Genomic DNA, 23713 nt, shown 5'->3' on the forward strand with positions numbered 1-23713 from the left:
GTTCAGACTACAAAGAAAGTGATTTTCCTTCCCCTTTCATCACTTGTATTTTTTCAACTACCACCTTATCTACAGCCTGAAAGGTGGTATAAGTTGTGTCTTCATTTGAGTATAGCTCCAGGCTTCCACTTAAAACATTACAGACAATGCTTTAGCATCTATTAAGAGCAGTGATCCTGCTCCTTGGATTTAGATTTAATATATGTAGGTTTGAAAGGTCTGCAATCAGTAATCATCCATCTCTGTAACGTAATTATTTATTAGATTCTAATCAAGAATAAGGATCCCAAATTTGCTCTCTAAATATGTCTAGGGCTTGGACAAATATTTTCATCACTGATGTTCTAATTATATAAAATAGATGTGGATGCAAACAGAAAGCAATTTTTCTTCAGGGTTAATAAAAATATAAGTAGATATAAATAAGTATAATATGGTGTTTGATTTTAAAATAAAAGAAATGTATCATCAAATGTCATATAATCTCTGAGTTTGGCTTGATTCTATCTCCATTTCACAAATTAAAGGCAATAAAATATATGTTCATGGACTAACATTTTAAATTATCGTTGTTGGTGGATAACATTGTTAAGGAAATAATCCCTGTGTCTTTTCATGCTAGAGTTGGAGTGGGAGAATTTACAGTCAACTGCATCAAATTTCTGAAGAAATGTTGCCTCAGATGTCTATCTGTTGTTATATTTCCCAAGCTTGTAATAAACTGGGTAGATCTAACAAACCAGAACTGCTTCATTTTAATACTGAGTGAAAGAATAGCAAAAGTGTTTTGTTTTGACACAGATTCTTGTAGTGAATGGGTATCTCCATCTGGAGTGGAGTCTTATTCTGGCATTTCTTGCTAGAATAAGAAAGATTAGTGTATTTTAATGGAGTATCTCTAGACAATGGTCTACTCAATGATAGAGAGTCCCTAATCCTTTTTTTCTCCCTGCAAATGATAAATTACTACTGTGTATTTACTATAGTTTTTCATTATTTTCATTTACATTGTGCCCTTTAGCTCCCTGATAGGTAATTAATAATATATTTGGGCTTGGGGTTATTTTTATTTTTAACATTACTCTTGGGGAATCATAACCAATCTGGACTGTACCTGAGCTCATTTTTCAAGTTTTTCTTAAGAGCAAAGTTATTATTCTTCAGACTTCTCAAGCCGAGTCACACATTAATGTTTTCAAAGTAACAACCACAATTAAAATCCCTGCTAGCAATTTTTTTTTTTTAAATTGTGTTTAGGTGGGTACCCAAGTTGCTAACTAAGAAAGGTAGTTTCATGATCTGGCCTCATAACCTTTTGCACTTGTGCTTTTGCTCTGACATCATGAGCAGTACAATGCTGGCTTTGTCAAAAATACAGACATGTCCTTGAAAACCATTAAAACTGCTTACGCATTCCTTAAATCATGACAGGTAGACATGCATGCACACATTCATGAGGGTAAAGACTTTGCTAGTATAGTAGGAGTCATTGAAATGCCACTTGTTATTAAGCGGAACCTTAAAATGCACCTAACAACAATCTCTACTGAACTTTCAGCTGCACTTCTTGTCCATCATTTGTATCGACATGCCTTCTCATTTTTTTGCCACAAAACTAGCAAACCACTCCTTCCTAACATGAAGAGAAGGCAGAGCATTAATTGTTTGGGTGGAACATGGGGATAACAATTACAATGACTCCCAGGACCCTTTTAGTGATCCAGAAAGCTGAACATCAAAGCATTTGATCTTTGCTTCACGTTCTCAGAAAGCAAATCCATAGAGGTACTTGATGTATGTCCATTTTTTCACTCCTTTTGTGCTGCATGGAGTGTTCTGGCTTCCTGCTATTGTCCCTGTTCTCTGTTTTTGTTCCCATGCCACAGGGCCTGGTGCCTGCCCCTGCCACTAATTGCTTTTGTTTACAGGTAACATGCTGCATGTTGCCACGCAACTCCTTGCCCTTCAGAAAATCCTTTAACTCCCCTTTTTCCTCTGATACAAAGGCAGTGGTGCCAGCAGCTTCTCACTTTTCGTATTCAAACCGTCTAGGTTGTGTAAGAGGCACAATATTGCACGCCACTGCTTTGGAAGGTTCGTTGTAGTGGCTTTTAATATGGGAGCGCACAACCTGGATGTGGCAGAAAAGGCAGGGTTCGGAGCTGTTTTCCAAAGTAGTCAGACCCACTGTACTGGGTCAATGAGTAGACCATCCATTCCTCTCTGCCTGTCATGGCAAAAACATACCAGTGTGCAGCTGGTTGTGTTAGCATTGCTGCTTTAGCTCGAACTGTAGTAATTTGGGCTTTTAACTTCAGAGGTCCTCAGTGATGATGGCATTACAGGTGGAGGTTTCCATAGATGTAAATCCTTCGCCAAGTTCCTCAGAGGCAGAGAGAGCCCACCTTCCTAATATCTTCCTTTCCAGCTCAAGAGGAGGAGATTAGAAATTACTCAGAAGTTGTGAAACTTTAACTACACCAGCTATAAACCCCCTCTGCTGAAGAGCAGAGGATTCAGGAAACCGGTGGCAGTGGCCAGAGCCACTCGAGGGAAAAGGTTTGCAAGGAAGAAAAGCAAAAATGAACGGTCCGTTTATCTCCCCTAGAACTGCCCAAGAAACCATATACCCCTAATGGGGCCATATGCAATCAAGATAGCAGGAGCAAGCTCAGCAGTTTCAGACCTGAAAGTCTCTTGGGCTGGCAGAGGCTTTGCTGGTAGAACAAGTAATGTTTGTGCTTCCTTGGGCCAGCTTCAGTGAATCCAGCCCCTCACTGCTTGTAATGTTCAGGCAATCTACATCTTGCTGTTCTGTTCTCCAGACCTTTACTCCATGACAAATAAATGACAGTTGTACCTTGCGACCTTTTTCTGCCTCTATGTACAGTGAAATTGAAACTACTGTTAAAGTAGACCCAGGAACATCCATGTTAGTTCATCCCAATTAGTTAATAAATATATCTGCCCACTCCTGTGCATGCAGTGGAATATTAGAAAACTAAAGTGTATTCCTGTATTTACTCATAGCTGTTTATCTTTGTGTATGCTTTACCTACGCGTCACTATGGCCTTGCTTTGAAGTCTTGGACTAGAACTACTCCTGCACTGATTTCCAGAGGCTTTGTGATACACAAAGGAGTTGCTAATGATGCCAAATAGCACTAGTAAATGCTTGATCTCACAAGGTAGAGGAGATATAGGCTGAAATGGGTTCCCATTCAAATGCATCATTCAGATGTGACTTTAGGAAGCAGGAGCTTTTCATTTGAAGAACCAAGGCAAACCAGTGAGCTTCTACAAGCTGGAGACCAAATGTAGGCACCTCACTTTGCTCTCAGAAAGCTGCAGGCCTGGTTTAGCTGTACATTTACATTGTCTGTGATCTGGTGCTAGTGAAGTAGATCTGCATTATGTAACTCTTATTGCAGTTTTTGATGATAGCTTTCTCTTAATATATGAGCTCCCTTAAATATCCTAATATCAGACAAAAGAGCCATTGTTCAACAACATAAGAGAATGAGATGGGGATTAGCATTATTTCACCAATCAAGTATATGCTGGATAATAATTTTATTTCTAGAAATGTTTTGAAATGCAGTTGCAAGGCAGAATTACCTGAACAGAAATTTAAATTGTACCTTTTCTTAAATTCTGAATCAAACCAGTGTAGCTCCACTGGAATGGAAATTTTGGATGGGACGTACTCCAATTTTCACCTTTTCTTTCTTTATAGATGTGGCATCTGCTAAAAAAAAAAAAGATGCTTGTGTATATCTGTGTTCTTACGGGTTTTAAATTCTCATTGTGTTTAAACATACTTTCTGGATACAGGCAGGAGAGAAGGAAAGGGAAAGAAGAGAAGTGGTCAGGCAGAGAGGGAAGCAAGGGGTGTCAGTGCTTCCATGCTGCTCATTGTAGCCGAAAAAGGTATGGAAGAAAGATCTTGTCATCCTTTAGGCTGTGGTTCCAAGGACATTTCTCCTGGTGACTTGTGCTGGTGCAGGCAGCTGCCTCCATTTCCTGGGTGCTCATTCCCACAATGATACGGTCCCATCAGTTATGTCTGCAAATCTGAAATTTTCTATGGGGACTGGAAACTAGCACCAGAAATGGAAGAAGTGGGATGAAGTGCTTATGTTTGCATCACTACTAAAACAAAAAGACCCGTGGAACCACAGGCTTACAACGGTACCTGGGCAGCTCTGGATCTGGAAGAGGCTGTGAGACCATGGCGTATATTTTATCTCAAATTCCTTGCTCTGTGATAGGTAGAAGGTGGATGGTAAGGATACTGCAACCAGCTTCATTTTGTGGGAGGGTTTATCTGTAACAAGGTGAATGTTTTGCTGCCTCTTCCAGAGGACTTTCTGACTGCTTTACACTATATCAGGAGCACAAAGATGAGAATTTGAAGCCCCAAACAAGTCATTCACATAATGCCCAGAAATGCTCAAGTGCTTGGTACTTTATAGCTTATCAAAACCTGGCCAGATCTTGAGCCATTTTAAGTCAAAATTCAGGAATATTCAGTCATCATTATACTATGACAGAATTGCGCTATGTTGGATCATGTAACAACCCTGTAAGCAAGGAAAGACTGTTATACTACTAATTAATGTATTATTATGCCAGTATATAGATGAGGAAGTGAGACATGGTAGCTTACCTGACTTGCTCGAGGATGTGTGGAAGCACTCATTTAGCAAAGCTCCCACCAACTGCGTGTGACCAGGAGTGATACCTTGAGGCAGGGAAGGATTTTCACTTCTCTTTGTACATTTTACATGTTTACACGTTCTGTTTTCTAGAATGGTCTCACCTGCAAGATGTGGCTTAGCAAGAGAATCTACGTGGCCTTTGCGATGGGCTGTAATGTACAACATGGGCAATGCTGAAGTTCTGGGTTATTGTGGAGGCTCCCCCAGCACTCTGCTTCATCTGTCTTCTGGAGGGTGTCCTCTCCTCTGCCAGGATATCTCCCCTGCTCAGCAGCACTAGCTGAACTGCCAAAGCTGAAGGACAGCTGCTGCCCAAACTGGAACCAAAACAACAATTTCCAGGAAAAGCATCCTGTTCTGAGGATTCAGATTCCAAAGTTCATGCAGAATTATGTGTGACAGCCTCACACTGAGGCATATGCAATTTTTTTGCTTACCAACGTGCTTTTCTGCCATTCAAGACTTCCAAATCCTTCCATTTTATGTATTAGCTAATTTACTATATATGTGGAGGAAAGGAACAGAATTTCTGGACCTGTTTTGCCTGACAGTGGCAGACTCAGCACGTGCTCTTTTTCCATTAGACTACAATGCTAGCTTTATTTACCTTCTCAACTTTTGTATAGGATGTTGCAGGATTTGTTATAAAGCCTTTGCTACTCCACTGGAATCTGTATGTGGAATCCATACTAGAGCTGACTTTGAATAGCTCGTTTGTCCACAGTCATACAACCAGCACAAAAGAAAAGAAGCCAAGTAATGCTGCTGGTTAGAAGTTTCCCCTACTGTTCATCAAAAATAAGCACATCATTAGCTTAAAGCCAGCTGAGACTTCTGAGGAGAGTGGATACAATCTGTGAAATCCCAGCTACAACAACAACAACAAAAAAATCTGTTAACAGCATAATTTTTACACATCTCAGAAGTAATTTAAGAGAGGTGCCCTAGGTCTTGTACATCTTATGTTTTTCTTTCACTGAAGTTTCCCCGAATACTTTACAAATGCTTGCTCTAGCTGGTGAATTTGACACTATTGTTTAATACAATGATGTGTTTGCAACACTGGAACGTAATGTTTTTCTACAATGAAGGGATTTTTTGCATAGCTGTGTTGCCATTCTTTCCCAGTCAATGCTTTGGAATGCTTTAAAAAATGTTTAAAAAAAGAAATAAAACTCCAGCTTCTAGATTTCCTATATATTAGATCCCTTTTATTGCCTTGCAAAATGCCAAGAATCTAAACAAAAGCCTACCTATCTATGAAGAAAGCTATCAGGCCAAAGAGGGTCTTGCTGAGCTTTTGTTCACCTGTTTGGTTTGTCTGAAGCCTTTCATGAGAGCCGTATTTCTGAACTCCGTTGTTCATGTATTTTATGGGAATGGCTACCTGATTGTGCTGCATATATGTAGCTGGATGTATGGAATGCCTGCAGAAAAAACAAACTGATCATTTTAAAGGCTTTTTGGTTTGGTTTACAGGCCAAACCCTGTAAGCACAATTTGCATATACAGCACAACACCTGCAATGGCAAAGGAGTGCAGCACTCTTGGTTTCGATTGCTGTGTCACCCAAATGAGTTATATCACCATTATATGATATGACTCATTATGAGGAAGACAAGGTTATTTCCCTATAACCTGAAATCCGTGAGTTATATTGTTTCTGCACATCACTATTAAGTCCAACTGAATAGGCTTGCCTTAAATAGCCATGCAAATAGAGTTTTTTAACAGTTTTCTATTAAATACAAAGGGTTTAAATTCGAAGGGTGTTCTCTGGCCTCAGCATTACATTGTCAGAGTTCGTATTCTACTGAAGAGTTCATATTCAAAGGCAGCTCTGCATTGCCATCAAGGTAATAAAACAGTGCTGATATTCACTCTCAAAATCAGATGGGCTAGGGGGTAGGAAAAGAAAGGTTTTAACTTTGCATCTGCCTCTTCCAGTTCTTCCCAGACAGCTTTTTCCAACTCAGAGCAGGAAAACAGGAGGCCTGTCCTACCGTTTCATACAGCCACACCATGGAGTTAATGGGATGACACCACAGCAGTGCGTTCTCCTGGGATAACACTGGGGCAGAAGGGCCACTGTATGGCCTGCCAAAGGGTTTGGGCCTTTAATGACAAAAAAGCTTCCTCATCCTGGTGTAAGGGATACAAGGAGCCAACATCTGGCAGGAGTAGCATCACAGGAGCTCCTCATCAGCCTCCTCCTGGTCCTGGCCAGGCTGGTCACGCATGCCACCAGGAGAAGGAAGCTGCATGGGGCACCTTGGTGGCTGTGGGCCTGTGCTTACACCTTGTCCTCTCATGTCCCTGTGCAGAGCACTCCTGAGTGGTGGTCACTGCCTCTCTGGACAGCTTCAAGGAGTCATGGGTGCTCTCAGGGTGCTCTGCTTGGTGTCTCACTTCAGTCCTCTACGGATCCATTTTCTAGCTTGTAACTTTTGCACCATTTTCCTTTTTTTTTTTTTTCATTTGTTGTCCCCTGGAATCAGTTGTTTTTCTTCTCAAGGTATCTTTTGTTTGTTTTGGGGGTTTTTTTAAGGCCTTTCACTCCTGGCAAGGGGACATTTAGAATAAGAGCATTCCTAGGCTTTTATTTTCCTCCTAAAGCCATGCTTTTCCCTATCTCTTGATTTTACCAGTTTCTGTTTGTATTGCTTTTGTGAAACTCAGAAGTTTTACATCCTAACACAAGTGTAATTAGTGTATGTTAGTAACTGTTTGGTGAGCAGTGTGGGAAAGAATATAGGAATTTTCACATAGACAGTGGTTTTCTGGGTTTTTCTGACAGTGGTAATGGCTGGGATTTAACCCATGGTTTCAGAACTCCAGGCTGGAACACATGCAAGAAAATCATAGCAGCAGTTTTCTTCCAGAATACCTTTCTCTTTAGGTCATACAAATGAAGTCAGCTTCCAGACATGAGGTTTGTATAAGCAGAAGACAACTGACCCAGTTAAGGAGTTTGTGCTGGAGATGTCAAGTTCAGCTGGAAGGAGTTTGTATCTGGACGTTTTCAGTCGGCTGAAACTCAGGAAGACAATTTCCCAGTGCGAAGCCTTTGAGACTCTTAACCTCAGACAGTGACACGGGATCTTGCTGTTCTTCAGGACGTCTGAAATTATTTAGGGTTGGAGAATATTACCTGCAAATTGCAGGCAGTTACGTTTGACTGCACTGGGGTTTCAGTTCTAGCAGCCATGCATACAAGTGGAGTATAACTGGTACGAGTATTGTGCGCTTGAGTTTGACTGGTGCATGTCTTTTGCAAGATCTCACAGTTAAATGTATGCCTAACTCTACATTATTATGATATTTTTAAATATAGGGTGGCATTATGTAAATGAACAGCTTTACTCAGCAGTTTTCTGCAAATAATAGGCACTTTATTAAAAAAATTCCAGATCAGCTTACAGCTTGACAACCATCTTTAACAACAAACCTCTACTTTCAGGGAATGGGACTCGTGCAAAATATTGAAAGATCAAGCCTATGGCTGACATACTTTTTAAAGATCTTAAAAATTAGGTACCTCAAATATCCTTGCAGAGTGACAGCTCCTTGCTTTCATTAGGAAGGTGTCATTTGTTGAGTGGCAGAGCCTCTTACAGAGGTAGTTTGTAGCAGTTGAAGTATTTCTTTACCAGCATAGTTTATAACAGTAGTACATAAGGAAAATAGTCTATTGGTAGTATGGTCTAACAGAGGGCAAAGAATTATTTTGCCAGTCTAATTGCCAAGTCACTGGCTTTTTCTTGCACAGACTAAGTCATTAATTTTGTATTTCTTACAACATAGCTAAGCTGGCAAGAGCTTTAAGCACCATCTGTGCCTGTGCTTACTTAACAGATAAAGTAGAAGGATCAGAAAATTTTGAGAATCTGGGGGGGGGGGGGGGAAGCAAAACAAAGCAATGCAGGTACGATTCAAAATATCTAATAACACTCCCCATGCCTTTCCTCAGTGTGCCTTCCCTCAAAGTCAGTCTTTGTTGCAACCATTTTCAAGCAAAATGTAGGTATGTGGGCCTCATTTTCTCATGAAAGCAAATGGCTTGGCTGAGGCAGGCTGTAGGATGGTTGTGTTTTGGGTAATCCAAATATAAAAGGTCTTTTAATCCTTCTGCGAGGACAGGGCTGTGCTAGCAGGAGGACCATGGCCTGGTGTCCCCTCCATGATTCAGAGCCCAGGGTGGCTGCCCCATGCAGAGGGACGTGAGGTGGCTATCCCGCAGGCATCGGCTCACTGGTGCAAGGTGCTCGTCTGTCACTCAGCTGCAATGACAGACGGAGAAAAGCCTGAAGATCACTCTTCCTCCACCATCCTCCATCTCCCAAAGGAATCTTTTGGCAGGTCTGAGTGTTTCATCCAGACATTCAAAAGCTTTACTTTATCATCTTTCCATCACTGCCAAAAGTTCTGAATACTCTCGTGTGTCAAAAACCATCCTTGCTTTAGATCTCAGATAATTAAAATCAAACAGAAATTGTTACAACTTTAAAAAAAAAAGCTTAAAACCTGTGAGTTGAAGATAAGGGGGGACTTACTCATTTTAAAAAATGGCTTCTCCAGTTGACAGGAGTTTAGAAAGCTTGTGTGTTTATACAGGTACCTACAATCTCTCCATCTCTTCACCAAGTATTGATGTAAATACATGAAGAAGATGTTCATTTCTTCACACACGAAGACCGCTTTCTTTGGTGTATGGTCACAACATGAGCAGGGGCAGATTCTTCTGGCTTCTCAAAACAAAGCCATCCATCCACATTAGCTCAGCATCCTGCCTGCACTTTATGCTCTTTCTGTTTTCCAGCAAAGGTTCATTCCTGGAAACATCTTGTTCTTGGAATAATCCTGGCAGTCAAACAGACAAAAATGGTCATTTTTTGGCTGCTTTTCTCCAATAGTTTTAGGCTTAGCAGGTTGCTAGTGCTACTGTGTACCAGGCCTTCCACCAACAGTCTTGGCAGTGGGTGTGTTGTTAGTAACTGCAGAGGTTTGAATCCATCATTTTCTTCTGAAATTTTCAGAAGGGAAAGATGATTGCTGTACTCCCAGTTTTTCCTCTTGAAGTCTATGGAAAATTAGAAGTAAGTTCACAAATGTAGCTCTTCCATAGCGAACAACATAAAAACTTTTAGAGTAGACTTTGAAACCATGTTGTTGCTGCTGTATTTAATCCTTCAGACCATTTTTGCTAACTAGTAAGTAAATTTAAGAAAGTTTACTTCAAAACTTAGGTACTAGGTTACTACAGTGCCAGACTTATATGCTGTAGCTAAAATATACTTTTGATCATACTCTGTAGTGAGTGTATAAGTGGTCATGTTTCTTTTCCAAGTTCCTTCTTAAGAAATTCTAACATTAAGTCTCAGCATAGGTGCTACTCCTAAGCTTTATGGACATAATTTTCCATTTTGCTTATAAATCAATAACAATGTTGGTGGGTTTTACTTTTAATTTTCTATGTTCTCCCATTTTAGAACAATGACAGCAGACAAATGTACAAGTACCCGAATGAAGCCCAGCTCCATCTCGGGTCGTCTTTGTTCATAAAGGATTGTATACACTGACAAAATACATGCTGTGACCTTCCTTGTGCATTTCTCATTTATAAGGTTTCTAGAGATGCACTCTAAAGATACATTTCTTATTTAGAAAGAAATAGAAGTTTTATTCAAAGAACAGATAACCACTCTGAATATTTGCTTATTCCCAAAATGTGCTTTTTCACATGGGATCACAGGACCAGTCTGCTCCTCTACAGCAGCAGCAAAGCACCATTTTCCTATTACATTGCTGCATCTTGTCTCTGCAAAGGGTTACAAAGTTTGCCATCAGAGAACTGCACAGGGAGTGAAAGGACAGTGACAGAGATGGGGCGTGCGGTGGGTGAAACACCCTTCTTCCCATGTAAGGAATGCAAAGTAATGCCCAGGAGCAATTCTGGTAGTTGGGGATGTTGTAGTCCCCTCCACTCCCAGATCCTGTCTCTCCCACTCAGCCCCAGCTGCAGCTGCCCCTCTGGCTGGGCAGCATGATCTGACAGCCAGGGGTTTCTGAGCGTGCTAAAGAAGGTAAAAGAGAAACATTTCCAGAAGAGTGGTCTAGTGGAGGGTGCCCCTGCCCGTAGCAGGGGGGTTGGAACTAGATATCTTTAAGGTCCCTTCCAGCCCAAACCACTCTATGATACTATGATTCTAAGAGCACGTGGGATGATTCACAGATACACAGTTCCAGGACATCATCAGCTGTCTTGGGTGACACCCATGTCTCCTACATTTAGTATGGGGTTTTATGCATTTTCTCCCCCTCCAAACAGGTTAAAAAATGTCCAGGACAAGACAAAATAAATCAGGTCTCTAATTACTTCTGGAAAGCCAAACTCCTCCTCTGACACTTTAGCTCCGGCTGTGTCCTGGCATATCTCCTCTGTGCTTGTCTGGCTACGTCCTCCCTCGGTTATTTTCACCATGACTAAAGATTGTCCTCCAGAGGAGCTGACGCAACGTGCCAGTGCAGCATCCCTTGTGTGATCTGCAGCTCAACAGCCTCCTGTCTCCCCCACATTTGCGCTTTTGGTCTGTGTCAGGGATGACTCCAGTTCTGTTTATCTCGGGAAATCAACACAAATCTGTTTGCAGTCTAGTAGCTTTGAGTTTCCCGAGATTACTCCCAACTGTGGGAGTTGTCCCAAAACATCTCTGCTGTTGTGACTGCCTTAGCCAGCATCTCTTTGAAATGCAGGCTCCAGGTGATTGACTTCCAAGTAAGAGGAGCTGAATGGGTTTAGACAGATTAACATTCTAGCAGTAAGTGGCAGTCATTCCAAGGAGCTAAATCAAATTCTCAAGTGCTCATTAGCAACAGGGGAAGGAGAAAAGAAAAAAAGAGAAAAAAGAAAAAAGAAAAAAAAGAAGAAAAAAACCCTAGTTTGAGAACATGAAAAGAATGAGCACATAATGGAGAGATTTGGTGGAAGCCGTTTTCTTCATTAGAGTTTTTCATTGATGGCCATCTCCCTAAAAGGGAGTGCCGCTGCCTAGCATTTGTTCAGAACACGAAGTACGAAGGTGCAGTTGACCTAGGTTCACTTCAAGTTCAGAATCAAGCCCGTGAAGCTTGTCTGGCAAGACATGCATTAACAATGCCGTACTTCAGCAGCAGGGTAAAAACTACTGCAGCTGCCATTTGCTGTCCTGTCTTGGAAAGACTGCTCTACACCCCTGAAAAACAAAACACAAGTCTGCTGTGATGATTTCATTCAGGTCATCCAGGGCACTGCATGTGCTCGTAATAATTTGTCTGTTTGGAGTGTCCTAATAGGACATAATTGCATAAATCGCTGTGTGGGGGAGGTAAAGAGGCCGTTCACCACTTAGCAATCTGGACAAGAAATACCGCTCTGTCTCAGGGCGTGCAGGGACAGCGGCTTCACCACAGGTTCGGAAAGGTGCAGCCTGCGTTTCTCACCAACGCTACCCATTTCCAAACAGCACGGTGAGGAGAGGGGCACAAGGTGGCCATGCAGCAGCCGTCCCCAGCATGGTCACCCTGTGTCCCCCTCCTCTGGCAGCACAGGCCCCTGCCCTGTAGCATTTCCCTCCCTGGGCACCCACCACTCCTTCCCCTCCCCACACTGTCCTCATTGCTCATTTCAGGCATGGGAGCAAGGGTGAAATGTGGGCCTGAATCTTACTAGTGAGTGGAGTAGTTTACATTAATTAAAAATATTTACAGTTTTTTCTTAAGCTTGTTTTCCTAGAGTTCTACAAATCATGCAAACAGATTTTTGCAGTTTAGGCAACTGCACTGCAAAACTTCACCTGTTCTCACTAAAAACATAATAAAAGGAAAGATTTGAAATTATTAACAACTAGTCCCATGAAAGTAAAATCAGCTCTACCTGGGTAAGATTTTCTATGCAGAGTGAAGTCCTCACTTACCTCTTACATTTCAGAAACACCAGAGGCAAATCCTGCCCCAGGTCCCCCTTGCTGCTTGATTTACTCAGAGAAATATTTTCACTGCTATTTCATGCAGCGCTAATGAGTTTAAAACCCTGTAAGTTCACAGCAGCTGAGTGGTGGTGAGAGCACAACCCTGAGCTGTACCCAGCTACAGCCTGGAGGAGAGGAGGGAAACCTGAAAGCAGCTTGCAGACTTGAATGCTTGAAGGAGAGCTGTCTAAGGGTTTGATTTAAATCTGGCTTTCTGCACATGGGTGCTCCTGCTGCCAGCCTCTTGGGCTCTGCTTGGCTGCTGGTTTGTGCTGCTTCATCTCCTGTGCTCTCCACCTGCTCTGCGCAATGGTGCTTTGTGCAAGTGAAGCTCACCCTCAGCACAGAAGGAGCATCCCTCATGGAAAATGCCTGGGTGCTCTGGTAACAGAGTCAGCTTGAAGCCTGGAGACAGTTAAATGCATTCCCTCGACCAGCACCCACATTTTTAAATGCCTTTTAGAAAGCTGCTCTCACTGAAAAATAAAGCGTCAAAGAGAGCAAGATGTCAGGAAATGCTTTTACTGACTTGGTGCAAAGAAAATACTTTTCTTACCCAAATCGACAGAAGCAGCGGAATAAGGCACTTTGCCTTCCTTCCTTCCTTTCCTCTCCTCCCTCTCTAGGCCTTCTGCCTCTGCAAAGGACCATTTCAGCCATTTGACACCCCACCTAGCATATTTATTCTAGTGATTTATTCTCTTGCATGGTCAGCTCCTGGGTCTATTCAAAATGGTGGACACCTCTTGGTTTGGCTTCTACCTTCAGATGCTAGTGTGCAACCTGGACCTACTTTTCTTTGGACCAGCACTGCCGGCACCGATGGGCATGGCTTCCCATCAGGATTTAGCACGGCAAAGCCTTCTGCTTGGATCCATCACGCACATACAGTGATTACATGTTTTTGCGGTGCCACAGAAACAGATGCTGAAACAATAGCAAGCAAATTTTCTTTCTGGGATTCTGAATCTCTCCACTATAGTCTTGATAATTTACAAGGAGTAAATTTGTGGATCTAAGACCGTTATGCTTGAAAGAGCTACATACTGCAAAAATGCTTGCAGGAATTTGAGTGATTTCTGCTAGGAAGTGTCATGCATTGCTCCCATGATCACTATTACAAAGTATGATCCTAATCAAAACAAAAACCAAAACCCAACATAAAAAGCAACTTTGTGTTCAGAATCTTGGCTCTTTGCTAGCATAAATTATTATTTCCTTCCCCTCTCCTTTGTATTTCTTTGTTCCTCTAAGCCAACACAGGTAAGGAACAGGAAGTTGGATCCTTTTCCTAAAACACTGTGCATCAGCAGCTTAATAAAACCCACTCACATTCAGCTGTACAGCCCTCACTGTGGGCACTGTGGGCACAACGTGGTCTCCAGTGAGGATTAATGGACAAGTATCTGTCAGAAAAGGCATGGGAGTAACTGATCATCCCTTTAGGCAGGGGACCACAGTGGATGACCTTGGTGAATTTTGAGATAAGCTGGGCCTGGATGGGTATGGCTGGGAAAAAGAGAAAAAAAGAAGTGAAACGTAGTAAAGATTATGGAAGTAGCAGAAAAAAAGAATTAGAAGAAATTAGAGTACTCATGAGGAAAAAAAAACAAACCAAAACCAAACCCAAAAGGCACCTTGGCCATCACTGTAGAAAGTGCTGTTAACGACAGTCAGTCGTGCCAGCGTTAGCTGGAGGGGAGGTGCTTCTGAGTGCACTGCGTTCCTCTCTGTCTCTCCTGCTTAAAACAATTCTGTCTATAATGCCAGTAGATATTTTGGCTTTGTCAAGGTTATTATTAACAAACCACTAATTACTAAGCTAATAGTATTTAAAGAAAAAAAAACAATTAAGGCCTATAAAATTCATATAAACTCTCTGCTTTTGTAGGAGCAGTCTGGCAGGGATGGTGGAGTCCATTACACGGCGCTGAAGGTAAGTCCCAGCTGGCTTCCAGATAGTGTAAGTCATCAGGTCTGCGGCAACTCATACTTTTCAGCAGAGATGGGAGGGAGTCTGGAAAACTGCTTATTGCAAGATAATAAAAGCTAGTTTTGCATTTGTATTTGATTTCCTAGGTGAAGGAATGTTCGACTAATGATTACTTTGATTAGTAATAGCTCTGCAATAATTAAGCTGAAGCAATTCCTTCTGATCAATGGGATTTTTTCTGATTAATTTAATTAACAAAGAGAAACGCTAATCTACTGAATGAACAGATGAATTAGCACTGGTTTCTATTTGAACTTTTATATTAAATGTAAATCCCTTGGCCTCATCGTCTTCTCCACATTTGCTTCCTGCCACCTCCCTTTACTCCACTCCGCTCCAGGTTAACTATCCCCTTTTCCTTCCCAGCTGGGCAGGACTCTTCTTCACTAAATGTTCCTTGTTTCTTTCTTTTTTACCTTCCTGTTTAAAGCTTTATCTTCAGTAGACATCTACCCTCAAGTAGAGGCACGCTGCTAATATCACCTCCCCATGGCTTCCAACCACCACTGCCCGCAACATCCCTCTAGTATGGCCAGGACCCGGAGTATAATGTATGAAACAACACTTCTGTCCAAGTGGCACTGCATGTCTTGGTAAGAGGCTGGTTTAGGGCACACAGATTTATTCGGCCTTCTCTTACTAAGACCAGACTAAGCCATTAGTTTTTCTTCTAGTGAATCCCATTAATGAGGCTTTGGGCAACCTGGTCTAGTGGAGGGTGTCCCTGCCCATGGCAGGGGGTTGGAACGAGATGATCTTTGAGGTCCCTTCCAACCCAAACCATTCTGTGATTCTATGATTCTATGATTAATCATCCTGCCATATGTTTCATTAGGGTTCCTGATGGGTAAACTTACAGAGGAGCTCATGGTTATTATGATCACTAATATAGCTTATCTTACTGCAATGCTGAAGGGGCTTGGTCATGGATCAGGACCTTATTATGCTACGTGTTGCCAAATATGGATCACATCCCATGTTCTTCCCACAGAATTTATCATCTGAAGAGACAATGTCTTTTACTTTGACAACGAATCTTCCTCAGGATAGAGTACACCTGGACTGGAAATATTATACAACAAGAATTACCATTTTTGTTATTATTTGTACTTATACAAAAGTCAAATCAACTGTGTACGTCACCCTGTTTGTGACTGTGTCACAATTTTTTCCAATTACCCTGTATGTGTAATCAAAAGTCATAGTTTTATTTTGATCTTGTTCTTATTCTGTATGAATGATATATGCAATCCTAAACATTGCTTCTAGGTTAGTTTCTTAACGAACAGTGAATTGCTTAGAATATTACAAATAAGTCTAAAATAATGCATGAATATTAATAGACTGTGTCTTTTATTCATGTATATACAGTTTGCAGTTTTCACATTAGCAGGGTGAAATTCACTTTTGCAATATATATTTTTAATAATTTTTTCAGGTAGGGAGAACTTAATTCCTCTTTAGAACTGTCTTGTTTGAACCCTCAGATTAACCTGAAAAGATGCTGTGAAATACTGAAAAAGAGGAGAAAACAGAAACTCACAGATGTTCATCATTAGCTAACTCCAGGACACTACAAGTAAGTGAATTGATAAATATGTTTTTTGTATAAAATCACAAATCTATGTTGAACTGTTTGTCTTGCTGTCATGAATCTACAGGTTCTGGTAAGGGTAGGGGTCCTCTTTAAATATTGGAACAAGACACAGTGTGCTGCTTTTGTATAATTATCACCAGTGTTGTCTCACATGCTCCATTGTAAAATAATTATCATAGAAAGGATCAAAACTGGACTTCAGTGCACCTCAGAGTATTCCTCCAGAGCTCGTCACTCTTTCTAGGTTTCAAGCTGTTTTGACCGGCAAGCAGAGTGTTTTTAACTTTGCTATACCTGATTTGGAACAGCACACTTATTCTGTGCAAATCCAGCTCTTATAATGGCTTGTGGTACAATCTGCTCTTCAATGTGATGTGTGTTCCTTTTGTGGTTCTTGGCTTTAAAAAAAAAAAAAAGACAGCAGAGAAAATATTGTGAGCTGGAAAATTTCCCTGTTATATAGCCTTTTGTCCCTATTCATCAGCAAAATATTTTGTAATGTTGAATTACTCCTTCCATCCCCATTGCTGATGCTTGGCTCTCCTAGTAGTCTGCACCCTCTTTTTCCCTTGTGCATCACCAGTTACTGATTTCTGTGCCCTCTTTGGAGGGTGAGACACATGCAGCCAGATGCTGGCTCTTGCCCAGCCTTGGCATTTGGGATTTCATCACCGGGGGCGGGGGGCAGGCAGCAGCTCCCCAAAGCCTGGGATGAGGAAACATGAGTAATGTTTGATCAACACTGGTCAAGGGCCCAATCTTACTTTTCTTTTAGCTGTATCATGGCCCCATGGAAATGTTTTAAGGAATTACTTTGAAAGTGAGTTAGATCTCCTGGAAGTTGGTTTGTGACATCTGCCACCCGTTATTGAAGGTAGTTGTCAGAGGCTTTCAAGCTCCAGTATCAGAGTGCGTATTAGAAACAACAAGAGTTTCCAAATTTGAGTATCGACGCAGAGCTTTGCTGAAAGCCAAGGTAAATGCAAAGATAACCATAATTTCCTGCTGAATTCATCTTTGGGCATATGTCCTTCTAGGGTTAGAAGGTCAAGAACATTACTCTTGGGTGGGTGGGTTGACTGAAGACAACTCAGGGCTCAGAAGCTGTGAGCTAATGCACAGAGCAGAGAAGTTGTTGGACAGTGTACAGCAGAACAGGTGGACAGTCCTACTGAAAGCCTGCAGAGGGGCCTTCTGGTTTAGTGTCATCTGTTGCTGCAAATAAACTATTTCATGATTATTTGATTTCTTCTGTGTCCAAGAAATCACGGCCTTAAATATTTTTGCAAGTAGTCTGAATTGCAATAAATGTTCCTGGTGGTGTTGCAAATTGCTGATTTAAAAAAAAAAAAAAAGCACCTTTTAATTTTACCTAGCTATTTAGGTCAAAAAGAACATCAGCGTTTATTAACACAAGGCTTATGTGGGACAGAGATCTCACGTATCTGGATGACCTTCCTGTTTGCTGGGTTCCTTTTTCTGCGTTATAGTCCCACAGCCTGTGCCCCGTGTCCTGCTGGAGCACTTCTGTCCATTGGAGGGGGTTCAGCTCTCACCATTATTTTCAAGTCATTTGAGTACATTGTTTTCTGGGAACCACCCATGGCTATTATGGGATGTGTGTGAACACCCCCTCCTCCTACAGGCACAAACCTTCTTAGTTGTTCTCCTGACCTCTACACAAGCTCACACCCAGCTGAGCACGCAAGTGTCTACATGTGCTGCAGTGATATCTGATGTTGTGTTGGGAGCCTCTCAGACCTTGCTGCTTCTGTGTGCTGGGAGACAGAAATTGTGAATTTAGGCAGCTTCTTTTGTTTTCTTCTCCCCTTTTACAAGGATTAATAAATAGCTGAATTCTACTTGGCTTGGGTTTTTGTTCTGTTCTTAGAGCTCAATTTGGTACATAACGATTATTTCCTGCTGAACTGCTTCTGCTGCACTTTGCCTGTTTCACTTCCCTTCCAAGAGAAGTGACTGCAGAGTAAATACCAGACCAGCACTCAGTGTGTCTCCTAGCCAGGGTTAAATCTGACCACAGAGCCTTGTGATTTTACCCAGCTTCTGATTTTACCAGCAAAGGCTTCCAGTTTTGAGCTAGAGAAATGTATGTCTGCTATGAAGAGAGCACCCAACTTTTCGCCTGTGAATTCTCAACCATCCACAAGGCAGAAGACATCTCCAAGATCTCCAAGATCCCCTGTGCAAACCATCCACTCTTCTGAGCTGAGAAATTGAGCAGTGCCACATCCAGAGGTTTTTACCCTAGCATTTTCAGCTCCTCGGTTTATTAGGAGGACTGGAAAACTGCTTCACATATGTGAGAGTGCTCAGCATAATAATAACAGAAAACCCATTAGTACTTCTGTGCTGGAGGAGGCGCTGCCCGTGGCTGTGTGAAACTGCAGACCTCTCTTCCCTCCAGAGCTTTAGTAAAGGCGGGAGGGAAGACGAGCAGCAGCTTGGTGCAGCACCCTGCTAGTTGTGGCCTTAGGTTGGAGGTGCAGCGAGGGTTACCTAAGGGCGTGTTTACAGGCAGCCAGGATGCATTGTGTGTCAGACACCCCTGAACCCAATGTACCTCTCCGGGTCTAGGAGCCTCCAGGGAGTATTTCCTGGCCAAATGCAGCAGGAGCACGTGGCACACCAACCATGCCCACTCCTCTGAGTAAAGGGATTACATCAAAGATAAAATAGAGCTGCTGCTATCAAAGGCAGGCATTGCTGTGACATCCCTGCGCTGGGGCTTGCAGGGGGGCAGAGCTCCTCTCAGGTCACAGGCCCTGGGCAGAGAGGAACAGCACACGGAGCCGCTGTGGCTGTGGGGCTCCTGCACATAGCAAACCTCAAAATCAAAAGACTGCTTTGTACCAGGTTCCCACAGGCGTAACCGGCGAAGGAGAGCTGGGACTCAGAGGTCGAGGAGAGTCATTGCAGTGAGATGAAGGGCAGAAAGAGGACAGCAAGCTGCAGCACCACTGGGCAGGCTGCGTAGTGTCTGCCAGTGCCAGGCGAGGGCACATCTCCGGGCATGCCATCTCCATCCTAAAACGTAACATTCAGAATCTCTCACTGCTGTCACAACAGACCTCCATCTTAATGAGGGACTCAAGGAAAAAGCACCAGTGGCTTTTACCTGCTTCTTTTAGTTTGGGAAGGCAGCATGGAAGAACACATGAGGTTTCTTGTAGAAAAACAAATCTTAGCGTGACTTGGGCTGGCACTGCGGGAGTCATGGCAAGGCAGAGGCAAAGTGCTGAGATGGGGAAAAGAATGAGGAGGGCTGAGAAATGAAGGGTTTAAATGAAAGCCTGAATCTGAAAGTGTGTAGATAGAAGACAAGGCTGTTGAGAGGGCTAAGATGGTCAAACCACCAAGTAGGAAAGCAAGACGTATAGTCTCAGAGAAGACAATGGGGAGGGAGGGAAGCCACAGAGACAAAGGTTGCAGTCAGCATGCATGGAAGTGTGAGAGAGAAAACAGCTCAGGTGAGAAAATATGAGAGGACAAGAGGATGGGGGAAATCATGACAGCTGCTACAATTTCTTAATAATTCAAATTATAATCCTTATAATTTGGATTATCAAGAATAATTTGAGCTGTTCCATTCAGCTTTTGCATTCAATGTGATGAGGTGTTTTCACAACCACATGAGGAAAAGAGACAAGATTTTTTCCCTACCCATAGAATATTTCTGAGCAAATTCTTCTGTACAAGTCTGTGATGCCTTTCATGAAGTTATGTGTCTGGCTTTGATCTTTGAAAGGAAATTCATTCTCTTACATTACACTCTTTTGGTCTTGGTGGAAAATGATATTGAACCAAGCCAATTTTGTTAGTAAAAGGCATTATATCCAAGCCACAGGATCTCTGTGTGCATCCCAAGTGACAGGAGTTAGTTTAATAATTCTGGACTGGTACCAGTTGCAAAAAATCTGCAAATATGTTCTGAGGAGAAGCTGGGTGTTTTCAGTATTGGGACCTTCGTTGGTAAGAGGCATTTAAACCTGTAGGCAGAGTCAGGCCTGATACTTTCAGCTATGCTGACAAAGGGCTGATTTTTCTGCCCTGATGCTACGCTGGCTTAGCCAGCTCCCAGGAGAGTGGATAGGACTGAAGACAGAATGGTCCTGGGAGAAGACTGAAGATCTGTGAGGGTTTCCTTGGGCTCTCTCTTTCCTTCCACTACCCTCCTCATTACTTGCCCCTGTCCGTCTCATCCCCTCTTCCCGAGAAATGGAGTCCCAGGTCTGCTCCCCACAGGACCTCTCTGGAGGAGAAGGTGCAGTGTCACAGACTAGTCATACTGAGACCTTTTACGCAGGAAATAGCAATATTTCACAAACTACTTTCAGAAATGTTCACTCTCCAAGCTTCAATTTTAACTGGGAAAAGAATCAAACACTGTAAGATTTAAATACTGACTTAATTGCAGACTGTCTTTGCTTACTGAATTACATCCAAATATTTAACCTGTATTCATGTACTAGGAAACATTCTGTGCTAGAAAGCTTAAACAAAAATTTAGAGTTGAAATAGAGGCTTTTTAACTTTTCGTTTTTACAGAAGTAACAAATATTCTGCTTCTCCAATTAGTTTTCTGATATTAAGAAACATTTCATTCCTGGGTAACACACTTTCTCACTTGTGTTTTTCATAGTTTCCCAATTAGGAAAAAAAAAAAAAAAAAAAAAAAAAAGGTTTTCATAATCTCCTGAATGAAATACTGTCGCCAAAATTTCAACATGCAGTTTCTTGCTGCAGTAAAGTCAGCTCTTGGCAGTAGTGATAAACTGTACAATAGGTATGACACAATTGACACCACAATAAGCCATATTCAGAAGGAAACGTTACAAACTGGGAGACACCCCCAAAAAACCCCAGCCCCCCAACATTAAATGTTTGTAGCCAGACATTTTTTATTGCAATTTTTAGATCAGTTTTGGAGGACACCTTTCTTAATCAAATACTGTTGCCTTTAAAGATTAGTGTTCACAGCCTAATCATGCTGCACTTAGCTTAATTTGCTTTGCTATGGACTCATTAAATTCTTTTCTTTTGGTCAGAAACCCCACCATGGCTTGGCAGAGGAACAGGAAATCTCTGCTCCATGCTACAGGGTTGTGACTGCTCTTTCATTTTAACCTGTAGACTGGAGGGTGCTGCAGCAAATTATGGCTGGGTCATTCTTTCCTTCCTATGTAAAGAGCTTACAACCCCTTAAAACACTTTGTCAGCTGAACAATTGTGACTTACAGAGGAAGAAAAATTATTCTGATGTCAAAAAAGCCTCAGACTGCCATTAGATCAATTAGATCTAATGTTTAATTTTATATGACCTGAACCCCCAATGGCAACAATCCCTACAACTGTTCATAAATTTTTGAGGATGCTTTCATCTCATCTCAGCTTGTGATAGATCCAGCATTTGGTGGTCAAGAGGAGACTTTCCTGAATTGCTACTGTCATCTGAATGGCTGCTGTACACCAAGAAAGGAAAGTGCACTTCAGGAACAACCTGGCAACATTTACCTGTTATTTGAACTGGAATCGACGAATCAGAGTACAGTATGAAATATTCTATTTAGTGCCACAAGCAATAAATAGCAGAGGTTTTACAGTACTGTTTTGCTGGCAGCTGTGCAGTGTAGAAATCACTGTCCTCACCAAAGTTTGGAAATCCATTTAAAAGTTGTGAGCAGATGTGTCATGGTCATCCCTATACCTGCAGGGGCATGCAGACAGATGTGGTACCTTGCAGTCTCACCTGGGCCCATAGAAAGTGTCTTGTGACACACAGGCAGTGAGCAGTAATGGATATTTTAATTGCTGGATGAGCTGTTGCCTGGCATTAGCTCTAACTAGACTCCCCACATACTGTAATGCTCTTCACCTGCAGCTGAGCTGCCCTAAAAAAATGTCAAACTCCTTCCTATCTTTGGTATCTTCAAAGCAAACCTATGTGAATCCTCCACCAGAAAAGAAGACATAACTGGCTTTCAGAGAGGATGTCGAATACAGTCTGACCAGCACTGACAAGGATGTCTCGTGGTAGGGTAACTGCGGCGACTGTTACAATAAGAGGAATTTTTTGTTTTTCAGAGATATATCAGTCAGAGGTGAGACCCACAAGTGCATACAAAGAGTCAGTAAAGCACACAGAGCCACACTTTTAGCAGCGTACTTTACAAAAGTTGGCCTTACCACACTGGTGCGACCACAGCTCTTGGTAGTATAGTTGCCTCCTGGATATACAGGGCAGTATATTCATATGTCTTTCTATTTTCTATACTATTCATTGTATTACAAATACTCTCATTTAGAAGAAGTAATCTGTACATGTTGGCAAAGAAGCATTTCTGCCAGTAATGCCTATTTTGCTCCTCTAAATGGAGCATAAGCTCTCTCTACATGAGATGGATTTCCTGGGGACTTCATTGGCAAACTTATCGGATGAAGACACTACGCTGTTGCTTTAGGACAAATGGGCCACGTTTTTATAAGGAAGACGATGCCAGAACACCTAAGAAATTTTTGTATCACTAAGATCCTCATTATTTGCTTTTCTGGACTATTTTTCCTTAATGAATTTAGCTGCATAAAATGTTTGCAGCCAGTGCTGAATTCTCATTTTAATTCAAGTACGTGATAACAATTTTCTCCATGATTATTTGCTCATTAACACTGGTAAGTTCTGAAAGATTTTTTTTTTATACTTGATGCATTTGCTAAAACAGGAATCACATCGCTTTATCAAATTTGGAATTATGATAGTTTGGAGAGAACACACTGCTAACTTGAACTTTGCAGCAGGCTGTGTGGCTTTATGTGGTATCCCAATAGCAGTTTGATTCATCAGTTTCTGCCTGAAGCAAAGCTCTCTTAGGGAGTCAAGGTGGATTTGCTTAGGTAAAACCTGTGGGATTTTTCTCTACTGGAAAATGAATACAATTAGAGAAATACATGTTTAGAAGGACAAACTGCTTTCAAAAAACATAGGTGATATAACAGCAACAAAGCAGTGCAGTGTGTACTCAGCTCTGAATATTTCTTTTAAAAATTAAGAAGAATTAAGACTTCTTAATTAAGAATTCCTAAGAATTAATTAAGAATAAAAAGAATTATTTTAAAAATTATGAAGAATTAGGAAGAATTCATTTCTGTCACTAGCTTTACCCTCCACTAATGTTTATTCTTTAAAGATTTAACTTGTAGGACTCCTAATCTACTGTTTGTTGGGGGCTTACTTTGTCCAACTATCCTAGATGAAGAGCCTCTGTCTAATCATCAGATGTTAACTGGGGGGTGGGGGGTGCAGAACAACAACTAATCAGTTGCAGAAACGTCCTGCACAGGGAAACAATAAGACCTTTAGATCACTACTGGTGGTAAATAT

Source organism: Balearica regulorum, chromosome 4 (assembly GCF_011004875.1).
Source record: "Balearica regulorum gibbericeps isolate bBalReg1 chromosome 4, bBalReg1.pri, whole genome shotgun sequence".
Lineage (NCBI taxonomy): Eukaryota > Metazoa > Chordata > Aves > Gruiformes > Gruidae > Balearica > Balearica regulorum.